General features: G+C 38.3%; 1 protein-coding gene across 1 annotated transcript in view; it reads left to right on the top strand.

The window, feature by feature from the left end:
- The first annotated feature begins 689 nt into the window (after positions 1–689).
- The window catches only part of LOC127630830 (growth hormone receptor-like), a 47,138-nt gene continuing 34,299 nt past the window's right edge, over positions 690–13,528 (top strand). Inside the window, exon 1 of the mRNA XM_052108640.1 lies at positions 690–969. The gene's annotated coding sequence lies outside the window, so the exon portion shown is untranslated. The remainder of the gene's footprint in view (positions 970–13,528) is intronic.

Genomic DNA, 13,528 nt, shown 5'->3' on the forward strand with positions numbered 1-13,528 from the left:
TGTTGGTACCCATCCACTTGCATTGTATGGAACTCCAGATCTGAAATATTCTTCTAAAAATCTTTGTTTGTGTTCTGCAGAAGAATTAAAGTCATACACATATGGGATTTCATGAGGGTGATTAAATGAGAGGAATATTTGGGCAAACTATCCCTTTAAGAGTGACTATATCAAGACCAAAACAAACAAATACCAAAAAAGTTACCGATCATGGGGACTACTATGCAGGGCTGTAGCTAGTGGGGTGAAAGTTGATAACGATTCAATGGGCCCACAGGTCCAGGGGGGCCCCACAACAAATTCTAAACTGATTTTTTTTTTAATAGGAAAGGGGCCCTGAGCAATATACTGTCAGGGGGCCCAGAATAACTTGCTAAGGCCCTGATACTGTGTACTCTCTCCTAAATAAGTGATCAAGAAAGAGCGACCAATGCTGCCTCCCTCAAATAACACTAAACGTGGCTGAGTGGCCACCGGTGCTCTCTATTCCAAATAAGTGACCAAAAATACTGACTAAGGCTAGCTCTCTAAACAACCTGGCCACAAGTAACCGTAAAGAATGGCCAGACTCGACTCTGAAGTTTGGAAGCTGTTTGGTGATAGCGCTGTCGGCAGGGGGCGCGAGCCAATGACTGCGCGAGCGCAGTGAATGTGCAATCTGCAGACTTGTAGTACGCAGTCAACGTGAGACCCCTCAGTATCCGCGCTGTGCCCCACTCCCTCCGACAAATCCTGTCAACACTTTCCAGTTATATATGAAAACCCTACAACGCGTTACACATAACAGTATTTCCGAAATAATGTTCGGGTGATATTATTGGGGGTCATCCTTCCACGAAATTGCATCGTATTTAAAGGGGAGAATATAGAGAGAGACGCACGCAAATCTGGTGATCCGGATGAACGAACAGCTGAAAAAGTAAACTACTCGCAGCAGCTTTTTGTCGCGGACAACTTCTCTGGGGCTGAGTGAGTTTTCTCTTCTTGTCACGGCTTGTGCAATGCATGCTTTTAAAATCACGATTGTAGGAGTTGTGGAGAGGCTCCCAACACGTTGCTCGTGCAGCACGAGACGATAAACAATTTTTGAAAGCAAGCACTTTTTAAGTGTTTCATAGTTTCAAAGTCTTGTTTAACATGATGTCATGATGTTCCCCCTGCTTTTCTGACATGTATCTACTTTAGTCTCAACTTGAAATAAGTGTAGTTGAGAAAAAGTAGTGCACATTGATTTTTCTGTGTTCAAAAGTGGCCTCAGATCGTCTCATTCACCAGCTTACTTATTATAAGCTAGAAATAGTTTATGGCATTTGTTAAACTAAGGCTATAGCATTTAGTTAAACAGAATGCATACAAATCTGGATATTACTGTTGTGGAGGTGTATGCTGCATGCTGCTTTAAACGTTTTAATGACACTTCAGATAAATTGCATTACAGTTTAGGTCACTTAAGGTGTATTTAAGTTTGTAGAAGCTGGCATCTCTTCACTGTTTCAAAAGAATCTCAGGTTATCACAATTAAACACACATCTGGTGTTTTTATGTCGTTTTCGTGTTCCTTGGTGTCACTGTCTGCAATGCATAAAGAGTAAGATGTAGTAACTTTTATAACACTTTAATTTTCTTCAATAACATAGTCAAACGTTATTTTATACATATACTCATGTTTTAATGTGCATGAACTTATAAACTATTAACAATTATATAATGTTTGTAAATAAAAGTTATTCTAATATGATAATAGTATATAATAGTTTAATATAAGTGTCAACAGCACTTTTTCTAGATATAAATGTCTAAAAAGATGTGGCAGTTTACATTTTCAAGCATCCTTGACATTACTGTGCAATGCTGCTGAAACATTGAGTAAAGAGATGCAGACCCACTTGAATCAATTTCCCATGTAGACACATTTTCTTCCAACACCTTCATTATCTTGACAGATGCTTAAACAGAAATTGAAGGTCATTAGTTCTGGATTAAAATGAGACTTTGAATATAAAAATGCACTCAACAGCTACATAAGAATGGCTCTTAAGCGAACAGAGAAAATAGTTTGTCAGATTTGAGCAAAATCTGAAATCACTTCAAACAAAAAGGTTACAGGTTTTACAGGTTTCGCTCTTAAGGTAGGACATGCACAGATTAACTTATGTAAGCTCTATAATTGACACTGGTTGGTTTTTCACTGCCAAGGAGCTGTTCAAACAGACATTTAGAAAAACTGTTCTCTTTGGGGTCCAGTAGATGATTCTTACGTGCTAATTGCAGAACCTGTTCTGCTGTAATTGAACCTGAAAATCATTATTTATTTAAAATAATTGTTTATTATCAATTCAACAAAATTGTGGCCATTAGTATTTCATTTATTTGTCTCCCCTTAATCGTCTGTAGCTACAGTAAATGCTGTCTTTTCTATGGTAACAGCCTTTTTTGCAGCAAGCTTCCAAGTACATTTAGCTTGTGTTGATTGATAACATGAAGGGACAGAGATCAGGGTGCTGGAATATGGTTACCATGTGGGTTAGCTACAGTTGAAGTCAGAAGTTTACGTACACCTTAGCCAAATACATTTAAACTCAGTTTTTCACAATTCCTGACATTTAATCGTAGAAAACATTCCCTGTCAGTTAGGATCACTAATTAATTTTAATAATGTGTAATGTCAGAATAATAGTAGAGAGAATTATATATTTCAGCTTTTATTTCTTTCATCACATTCCCAGTGGGTCAGAAGTTCACATACACTTTGTTAGTAATCGGTAGCATTGCCTTTAAATTGTTTAACTTGGGTCAAATGTTTTGGGTAATCTTCCACAAGCTTCTCACAATAAGTTGCTGGAATTTTGGCCCATTCCTCCAGACAGAACAGGTGTAACTGAGTCAGGTTTGCAGGCCTCATTGCTCACACACGCTTTTTCAGTTCTGCCCACACATTTTCTATCGGATTGATGTCAGGGCTTTGTCACTAAGTCACTCCAATACTTTGACTTTGTTGCCCTTAAGCCATTTTGCCACAACTTTGGAGGTATGCTTGGGGTCATTGTCCATTTGGAAGACTCATTTGTGACCAAGCTTTAACTTCCTGGCTGATGTCTTGAGATGTTGCTTCAATATATCCACATAATTTTCCTTCCTCATGATGCCATCTATTTTGTGAAGTGCACCTGTTCCTCCTGCAGCAAAGCACCCCCACACCATGATGCTGTCACCCCAATGCTTCACAGTTGGGATGTTGTTCTTCGGCTTGTAATCCTCACCCTTTTTCCTCCAAACATAACAATGGTCATTATGGCCAAACAGTTCAATGTTTGTTTCATTAGACCAGAGGAAATTTCACTAAAAAGTAAGATCTTTATCCCATGTGCATTTGCAAACTGTAATCTGGCTTTTTTTTATAGCTGTTTTGGAGCAGTGGCTTCTACCTTGCTGAGCAGCCTTTCAGGTTATGTCATTATAGGTCTCATTTTACTATGGATATAGATACTTATCTACCTGTTTCCTCCAGCATTTTCACAAGGTCCTTTGCTGTTATTCTGGTATTGATTTGCACTTTTTGCCCCAAACTACATTCACCTCTTGGAGAATGCGTCTCCTTCCTGAGCAGTATGATGGCTGTGTGGTCCCATGGTGTTTAATCTTGTGTACTATTGTTTGTACAGATGAACATGTTTCCTTCATGCGTTTGGAAATTGCTTCCAAGAATGAACCAGACTTGTGGAAGTCCACAATTTATTTTCTTGAGGTCTTGGCTGATTTCTTTTGATTTTCCCGTGATGTCAAGCAAAGAGGCACTGAGTAAGTTAGGCCTTAAAATACATCCACAGGTACACCTCCAATTCAGTACACCTCCTATCAGAAGCTTATTGTCTAAAGGCTTGACATAATTTTCTGGAATTTTCCAAGCTGCATAAAGGCACAGTTAACATAGTGTATGTAAACGTCTGACCCACTGGAATTGTGATATAGTTAATTAAAAGTGAAACAATCTGTCTGTAAACAATTATTGGAAAAATTACTTGTGTCCTGCACAAATTTGATGTCCTAAATGACTTACCAAAACTATAGTTTGCTAATATTAAATCTGTGGAGTGGTTAAAAAATGACTTCAGCCTAAGTGTAGGTAAATTTCTGACTTCAACTGTATATACCAGAGACGTGTTTTATTGTTACAATGCACAAGCATGTGGCTCAGAATTAAAAACGTCTAGACATTTGGAGACCTGTGCCATGCATACAGGTTTTCAGCACTCTATCAATGAACTTGCACGACCTCAGTTTACCCCGAGTGTTGGTATCTTGATATCTCTCTACTTCTTGTTTAGTTTCAGTATCGTCCTAAAGTCATTTCTACCAACACAGACATGCACACACAAAACACACATGCTGAATTTCACTTTTGGGTTTGGCAGAATGTGGCTGCATCCCCCTCCAGCAGCCTCCTCTGCTGACCCAGACTTTCCACTGCCCTTGTGAAATAGGAGCAGCAGAGATGATCGGGTCTCACCAGCCAGAACTGAATGCCATCACAAAGTGAAAAGACTCCCATACCATTTTGCAGGCAGAAGTCCAACTTTAAAGAGATAGTTTCCTCAATAAATGAAAATTCTTTAGTCATAATTATTTAGTCTTTAGTAATGACACTTATTTTGTTCCAAACCTATATAACATTCTTTCTTCCATGTTACACAGAAGGCACAATGTTATGGACTGACAGCCTCTGTTAACATTCACTTTCATTGTATTGTTTTCTCCATAAAATTATATTATATGGTGACTGAGGCTGTGAGTCCCTAATATTCTGCCTTTCCTTCTTCCATGTCCTTTTGCATTCAACAGAAAAAAGAAAGTCCCACAGGTTTGGAACAATATGAGTAAATGATGATTTTTGGGTGAAATGTCCCTTTAATCGATATTAAGGTATTCCAGTAAATTAAGCATTAAAACCACAAGCATAATCACAGCATTGTTCCACATGTGTATTGGACATGCATTTACATGCAGATACTGATGGATAGGCTAATAGTTTACACAAGGATTTGTGCTTGTTTCACCATAATAGATTATTTGCTTTCTTGTGCAACTGCAGTGGCTGAATATCAACTTTGAACCTTGTATATCATCTTCCTCGACTGACTAAATCGATTAGAATAGGAAAGGACGGATCCTGTCTAATATCCTCTTTTATTTATTTTTTTGTGCAATAGCCACAATCTCTGTAAATGAGAGCTTTACTGTAGTACTCTTCTCACATATAAATTATGCTAGAATGAGTCATAGATGTTTGCATGAATATCTTTCATATATTTAAGAATAAAAAAGGACTGTTTTTTTCCACTTAATTGACCTGTTTCATATGATGTCACTGTATGATCGCACCACCATTTTTATGACCAAAATTCTCTAAACATTTAGTGTGCTGTACTGTGGATATGGCGAAAGCCAGATACATTTTTGTTTACATTTAGACATTTTTAAAAAGTTATACTGCTGTTTACTTACCAGAGCCAAAATATTATTTTTCTTTAAATAAAGTTATATCGCTCAAATATCATGGCTTCATTTTACCAAAGTCAAGCAGTGATGAAGCTCAAAATCAGATCCACAGGGGAAGGTAAACATGCTGGGATAATGTCTGATACAAGATGCCGCTTGTCAGTGAGTCAGCATAATTATTTACCAGCAGCCATGTCAACCTGCAGCTCTCACCTGGTTATCCACTGAAGGTAAGCAGGTTTGAGCCTGGTCAGTAATAGGGATGCACCGATCAGATACCTGGATTGGTATCGGCTCCGACACTGATGTTTTCAGATCGATCGGGTATTGGTCCGATGAGCTGTTCCAAATCCGATACTGTGTTAGTCATGTTCATGAAATAAAAGAACAACAATAACAAAAAAAAAAACATTAAAGTAGTTCATATGACTCTTGCATTTTATTCAAAGCCACTTGAAGACATGCGATAGCTCTGTGAATCGCAAAAAGCTGTGTTTAATAAGTAAATATATAGTTTGCACGTGCAGCACCAGTGCATTCGTGGATGGTGCTGCTCTGATGACACACACATAATCACAACGCACAGGCTGGTGAGGCACTCGCAGCTGTTTTCAGCCTTCACGCAGTGTGCAATATTTTAGCGCTACTTACGGACAACATCTCAGATTTAGATGCTCAATAGTTCGGTTCACTTATAATATGAATTTAGTACGCACCGGAGGAGCATTTTACAATAATTTAAATGAGAAGCGAATTATACTACTGTGAACTTGCCTACAAACAGAGACAGGACTTACTGGATAGTTTAGAATGTCAAAATAAAAGCCTGAGGGTTTTAAAGTTAAAGGTACATGATTTAAATATATTACTGTTGTATTTAAAATTCCAAAAGGCAATAATAATATAATAATAATAATAATAATATTAATAATTTATTGTATTATCATTATTATTTGTTTACAAATGATAATGATATTTAAAGTGAATGGTTTCTAATAAATAACTGTGTTAATGAAGAGTGAACTGATGTTTTACAACTAAATTGAACAAAAAAGAAATCGTAATTTTTTATAGTCCAGATACAAGATTAACTTTTTTTGCAATGAAAAAAACTGCTTCTTTTCTACTGAAGAATTATACTGGAATTACTGTTAATTTGCTGCTACATTATCCAATATACTAGTTTTTCTTAATAAGCTATACATTTATATTGAAATAATGTGTAGTTAGGGGTTTGTGTTTATTAACATATTAAAGAGTACCCATAATTAGTTCCACACAATAATGTAAAGATATTCTAAACTGATTATGCAAAAAACAACACTGGTATCGGATCAGGATCGGTATCGGCCGATACTGAGATTTCAGATATCGTAATCGGATCGTAAGAGAAAATGTGGTATCGGTGCATCCCTAGTCAGTACCTGGATGGGAGACCTCCTGGGGAAAACTCAGGTTGCTGCTGGAAGATGTGTTAGTGAGGTTAGCAAGGGGTACTTACCCTGTTGTCTGTATGGGTCCTAACGACCCAGTGTAGTGATGGGGATACTATACTGTAAAAAGGCACCGTCTTTCGGATGAGATGTTAAACCGAGGTCCTGACTCTCTGTGGTCGTTAAAAATCCCAGGGCACATCTTGTAAAGTGTAGGGGTGTAACCCCAGTGTACAGGTCAAATCATCCCCCCATTGGCACTTATCAGTCATGGCCTCCTAAAAATCCCCATCTTTGAATCGGCTCTATCTCTCTCCACTACTTTCCACCAATAGCTGGTGTGTGTGTGGTCAGTGTACTGGTGCACTATGGCTGCTGTCGCATCATCCAGGTGGATGCAGTACACTGGAGTTGGTTGAGGAGAGTGCCCTGTTCACAATGTAAAGCATTTTGAGTGTAGTGTCAGGAAAGTGCTACATAAATGTATGGTTCATTCATTCATTTATAATGTGACCAATCCTAAGGTCCTGGAACTCTTGGAACTAACACGCTGACTTCCCTTGTGATCATGTTGGTTTATGACAGTACCCCGATAAAGGAAAATTGCTTCAGAAGTTTACATGACATTCGATGTTGTCAGCTTAAGCATAATCAGTGTAAGATCATGCATGTAAATGAGCTCAATGTTTATGTTTACATTTATTAATTCTATACAGTTTATGAGAAGATAGGGGGACCAGAGTAAAAAGTTGTCAACACCGTTCAATCTGCACACAGATTTAGTGTTACTACTTCTTGTGTATGCACCATCAGAGCTGAGTATGACTCAGTGACTCTGGAGTTTTTATTATCTAGTTTGGAGACCAACAGATTTGAATTGTAAACTCTGTATGTATTAGTCTCTGATAAATCTGAATGTTGTTAATTTGGTTTTGGACATTTTCCCAATGGGAATGGTGCTGTGCACATGTTGTGCTTGTTAGCTTGAGCTCTAGACTTATTAGTCTAGTACAGTGGTGTCAAACTCAATTCCTGGAGGACCACTGTCCTGCAGAGTTTAGCTCCAGCTCTAATTAAACACAACTGAACCAGCTAATCAATGTGTCCAGGATTACTTTAAATGTGTTTGTGCAGAGTTGGAACTAAATTCTGCAGGACTGTGGCCCTCGAGAAACTGAGTTTGACACCCCCGGATTAGGTGACTTATACAAGCCTTTTGTCAAATGCAGATGTGTCCAGAATTTATGTGACTGGCAAGATTTGAAAAATTGTGATTTCTGACCAGACCTTTCCTCAAAAGGTCATCCAAAGAGTGGATATGCAACCCAGCACTAGAATCTATAGTTGCAGCAAGCAAACATTCAAATGCTGACTGATAACAGAATATATTACAGAGTAACCAGCATGCAAGACTGGACCTCAGGCAAGAACTTGCTAAATTGTCAAGAGTAACAGGTTTTTCTAGATAGTTTTTAAAACTGTCGTTGTGTCTTCTTCTATACCTCCAAGTCTTGAAAATTCCAGTACATTGAATATGGATGCCAGATTTCATGGTAGAATTCAGTCATTGTTTATCTGTTATGTGTGTGGTCTATATTTCAGTAAAAAGGTATGCATGCTGATATAATACAAGTAGTATAAGAATAAATAAACAAGTAGACATTGGCTGGGACATTCAGTTGAAAAATATGTGAATGCCCCCAAAAGTAGGATCTAGTGTTCAAAAGAGAAACATTACAGTAAGTTTTGTTTCAAGGACAAGAACCTGCATGGTGTGATTGTGAATGTTGTCCATAATGGACCGTGTTATCACTCGCAGTGTGATAATTTGTAGGTTAAAGGGTGAGAATCTGTTATAAATCAACTCTGCATTGCCAAAAACACATGCATGTAATCAAAAAAGCAGGAAAACTCCTTCAGCCAATCCAAAGAGAGTTTCCATTCCCTCCACCCTCTCATGTCTATCTGGACAATCAGGCCCTCTGTGTAGACGGCTATGCCCCTTTAACTCCTTCGTGGGGCTGGACCCTATCGAGGCCCTCCCAGTGTATCTACAAACACCCCTTCCACATGGCACAAAAGTGAAAAAATGCAAACTCAAAGAGGCCCCCTTACCACGAATGGTTTTTACAGACATGAGTTGATTTTGAGTGACAGAAGGGATCCTTCCTTATTGTTTAATTAAAGAATTGCCTGTTTTCTACCATTATGCCTTAATGTATCTTGAAATTCTTACAAAATTCTGGTAGGGCCCACAAGCCTACTAATTGATTAGCATGTTTCAAATGCAGCTTATAGTTGTTTTTTCTGACTTAATTGCATAAAAGACTATATTCTCACATCTCTGGCTGCAATAGAACAGATAAAAAAAAAAGATTCTGGGTGTGTAACTATTTTTACACTCTCCTGCTGTATGAAATGATAGCAGCATTCCAGGGAGTAATGGGGCCTCCCTAATACCTGCCAGAGGAGGGGCCCCTGCACCGTGAGAAGAACAGAGAGAGGATCAAGTGGTCTTGAGATATGTTTTTGGACTCACATCAGACATGAGACCAAGTGAATCTGAGACAGAAAGAGAATTAAAAGCATAATTCTATGTAATAGTTGGCTTTGCTAAGCCTTTTAAATTAGTCAAACTTTTATTTATTTAAGCATTGTATAGGATTTTGTTGCAGTTTTCAAATGCAAGTATCACCCAGAATATGTTGGGTTATGACGACCAAACCTGAATGTTGTTATTCTGACATTTTTTAGATGTTGAGATGGGGTGAAGCTACAGGTCATATGCAACAAATCCTTGTATTTGCTGACTATGCACTTCTACACAATTGGAAATTACAGTTTGGTTTTTTTTCAAGAGTTTGTTAGCAAGTGAATAGGAAAAATAGCTTTGAGGTCAAGCCTTAGGGCCAGTGCTGATAGCATAAAGCACCTTAAGTGTAATTTTCCCTTATGATCATCCTAATGTTTCCCATAAACTTAAGGTTTTTTTTGCAGGAAATAACCCTTACGTGTGACTTAAGGGTTTTTATGGGTAAAACTTCAGAAACTCTGAAATATATTTGTTTTAATTAAGTGTGCCCTTAAAAATCGTTAAGTGTTGCATAAGCCCCTTAACTGCCATTTTCCTAAGTTAGGGCTGGGCCATATGGCAAAAAATATTATCACAATATTCTTTTTCATATCATTCGATATCAATATTTATCACGATATTCAGGAAACCCATTTAAAGTGCTTATGTGACTTTATATGTTGATGGATAATTAAGCATAATCTGTGTAAGATTGTGCATGTGAACATGCTCAATGCGCAAACCACCATGAGTACTAGTGACAGCTATTTCCATTGTAGCTAGGTAACAATATTGTTAATAAAGTATTTGTCCCTTTGGATTTACCACCAATACTTTACATGCACAGATAGGCACTTGTTTAAAATAATTTAAAATCAACTCACAGACTAACAACAATCGACTGACAAATGACATAGCAAACTCCAGCAGAAACATACACCCTCCTGTTAACTCTTGTTGTCGACATTGTCCTGCCACAACTGAACATTTTTCCTATATCGTAGATCTCCTCTTTCAGTGCTTGTTCACCATCTCTATTTCTTGAGCTTTGTGGCCTTGCACACTTGATTTAAATTGGCTGGTCATGTATGACTTAAAATTGTAGTCATGGATGTACCCATACCGTTTATAGGGGCAGTGGTGGCTCAGTGGTTCAGGGTTACTGTCCAGAAGTTTGGGGTTTCAAGTCCCAGCACCACCAAGATGCCACTGTTGGGCCCTTGAGAAAGGCCCTTAACCCTATCTGCTCCAGGTGTGCTGTATCATGGCTGACCCTGCACTCTGACCCCAGCTTAGCTGGGATATGTGAAAACTAATACATTTCACTGTATATATGCAAAAAAAAACTGTGTGTATAACGTGTGACCAAAATAAATGATTCCATACACTACAAGATTTCCTTTGTAGTCAGCTGTAAAATATGAAACACATTTGATATACTATGACTAGATGGAACCAGAGTCTGAGGGTAAGAAATCAAAGTCTGTGCACATCATAAATGCTATACGATAATCTGTGAAATCTGTCGTCTCAGTCTGGAGCCTACTAGACCAATTTGGGTTAAAATTGGTGTTAAGTCACATAGTGTAATCCAGCCTTTGGTTTACTGTCAAGACAGGAACCATCAGCCTTAAAGCACTGTTCATATAGCTGTATGAGTTATGGTGGTGACCAAACATTAATAGAGTACTTATTTTTAGCCTAGCTCTTGGTGTAGCCAAATACAATCCGTTCACCCCACGTTTATGTCAGTAATTTGTCACCATTTCACACTGTCAACATGATTTCAGACAAACCAGTATATTTGGGGTGTTATTGAGTAAGGCCTAAAGTGGCAAGGGAATACAGTCACGGGTCATCCACAGAACCACGTCTCAACCCAGCACAAAGTGTAAATCATGAGGTGTCCCCATGTAAGTAAATAACGAATACAGTGATGGTGTGGGCATGGCAGCTTGCCAAAGGTATTTCTTTCACTTAGCACTAATTTAAGTAGAAGTCAATTGAACCTGTGCTTCATTCTGTGTGGGACAAGTTTCACTGGGACCTTTAGCCACAATAGCAAGAGTGTTTGACATTTAAAATACTAAAGTGTTTTCAGTGAGTCGAATATAATTTTATAATGGAGATTGATGTTTAACACAGGAAACCTGTTGTAAAAGCTTGAGCAAATATCCCCCACACAATCTGTTTAGAAGTGTATGTATTTAGAAGTACTACATGTTCCCACACTTTTCTCCGGGGTTGTACTCTATTCAGTACTGAATTTATAACTAATAGTATTTTAAATTCCAGTTCTGAATTTGAATTGGACTGGAATGCAGACTTCTTTTTTTTTCTCTCTATTTGGAATGACCAATTTCCAATTTGCTCTGAGTCCTCGTGGTGGCATAGTGACTCATCTCAATCCCGGTGGCGGAGGACGAATCTCAGCTGCCTCCACATCTGAGATGTCAATCCCCGTATCTTACCACATGGCTTTGTTGAGCATGATACCACAGAGACATAGCGCATGTGGAGGCTTCACGCCATCTACCGTGGCATCCACGTACAACTCACCATGTGCCCCTCTGAGAGCGAACCACATTATAGCGATCACGAGGAGGTTACCCCATTTGACTCTACCCTCCCTAGCAACCGGGCCAATTTGGTTGCTTAGGAGACCTGGCTGGAGTCAATCAGCACGCCCTGGGATTCGAAGTAGTAAACTCCAGGGGTGGTAGCTAGCGTCTTTACCACTGAGCTAATTTAATGTTAAATTTTAATAGAATGGAAAAATTGAAAAAAATATGATGGCGGGACTCCACAGTCTGCTGTGTACATACAACAGTTAGCATACGAGAGACGCTCCATGAGCAGTGATGGTCTGACAGCATCAGCACTCCGATGCTTCACTGTGTGTATCACTCCGCTTGTGTTCGCACCGTTCTAAAATAAAATGTAAGAGCAGTGCAGATATGTTAAGAGCAACTGTTTTTTGTTGTTTTTTTTTTTTTTACATTACATATGCTAGCCAGCAGGTGGTGGCAAAAGATAATTTTTTTGTGTGTAATATGAGCCAGTTAGGTGACGAAAAGTGAATCCGCATAAGCCATTTACATGCAACAGCTCTTTGTGATCGCTTGTATTACTAATACACTACTAAAGCTAGGAAATAGCTTTAAACGGCTTTAAACTAACAACTTCAGCATTACAGCTCATCACAGCTGAGAGACACAACAGACTGATTAATTACACAATGGGTGCTGTTTAAAATGGCGGAGGACATTGCTGTCATATAGTGATCGACTCTTGCGCAACGGCTACCTCGAAATAGGGAGAAATACCCCCACTTGGATGCTATTTTTCCTCTGAGAAAGCTGATCTTAAGAAAGTTGACAGCATCTCTGCTTGTTAGTGGCAACAGATGATACCACATGCTCCACCCCTCTCTCTCGCTCTCTCTCTCTCTCTCTCTCTCTCGCTCTCTCTCTCTCTCACTCACACTTACACACAAACACACACACATCCATCCTTGTTTATCCAATAACTTGTTAGAAACAGTACAAGCTGTGATACTATTTCTGAAGTGATATTTTTTTAATTACTAACGGAGGCTTGGACACATCATTTGTTTTGAACCAGCAATGGCAGATTCTGATCCATCGTGTAAGAAAGTAGTGCCATGCATTTTTATGAACGTACTCAGTTTTTCCTAATTTAAAAAAATCTACTTGTTAAAATACAAGAAAAACTCAAAAATAAACTACAAAATAAAAATACCTTATGCAGTGTTGTTTCTAAAACCCACTAAATCAAATTGATCTTGTTTTAAGGATGTTTAGATATTTTTACAGGAAATATTTTTTTGCCCTGGTCTTTCTAGATTTTTTTTTATTATGATCCAATGTGAATTTTCTTGATAAAAAAATTTATATGATCCTGCCTGATAACATGTGCATGTAAAACGGCTAGAAATAGTATTTAAGCTTAGTGTGTAAAGCTGACAATTTACACAAGGTTTATTTCTATTTCTTCTGCTCCAAAC

The sequence above is a fragment of the Xyrauchen texanus genome, chromosome 37 (genome assembly GCF_025860055.1).
Source record: "Xyrauchen texanus isolate HMW12.3.18 chromosome 37, RBS_HiC_50CHRs, whole genome shotgun sequence".
In the NCBI taxonomy this organism is placed as follows: Eukaryota; Metazoa; Chordata; class Actinopteri; order Cypriniformes; family Catostomidae; genus Xyrauchen; species Xyrauchen texanus.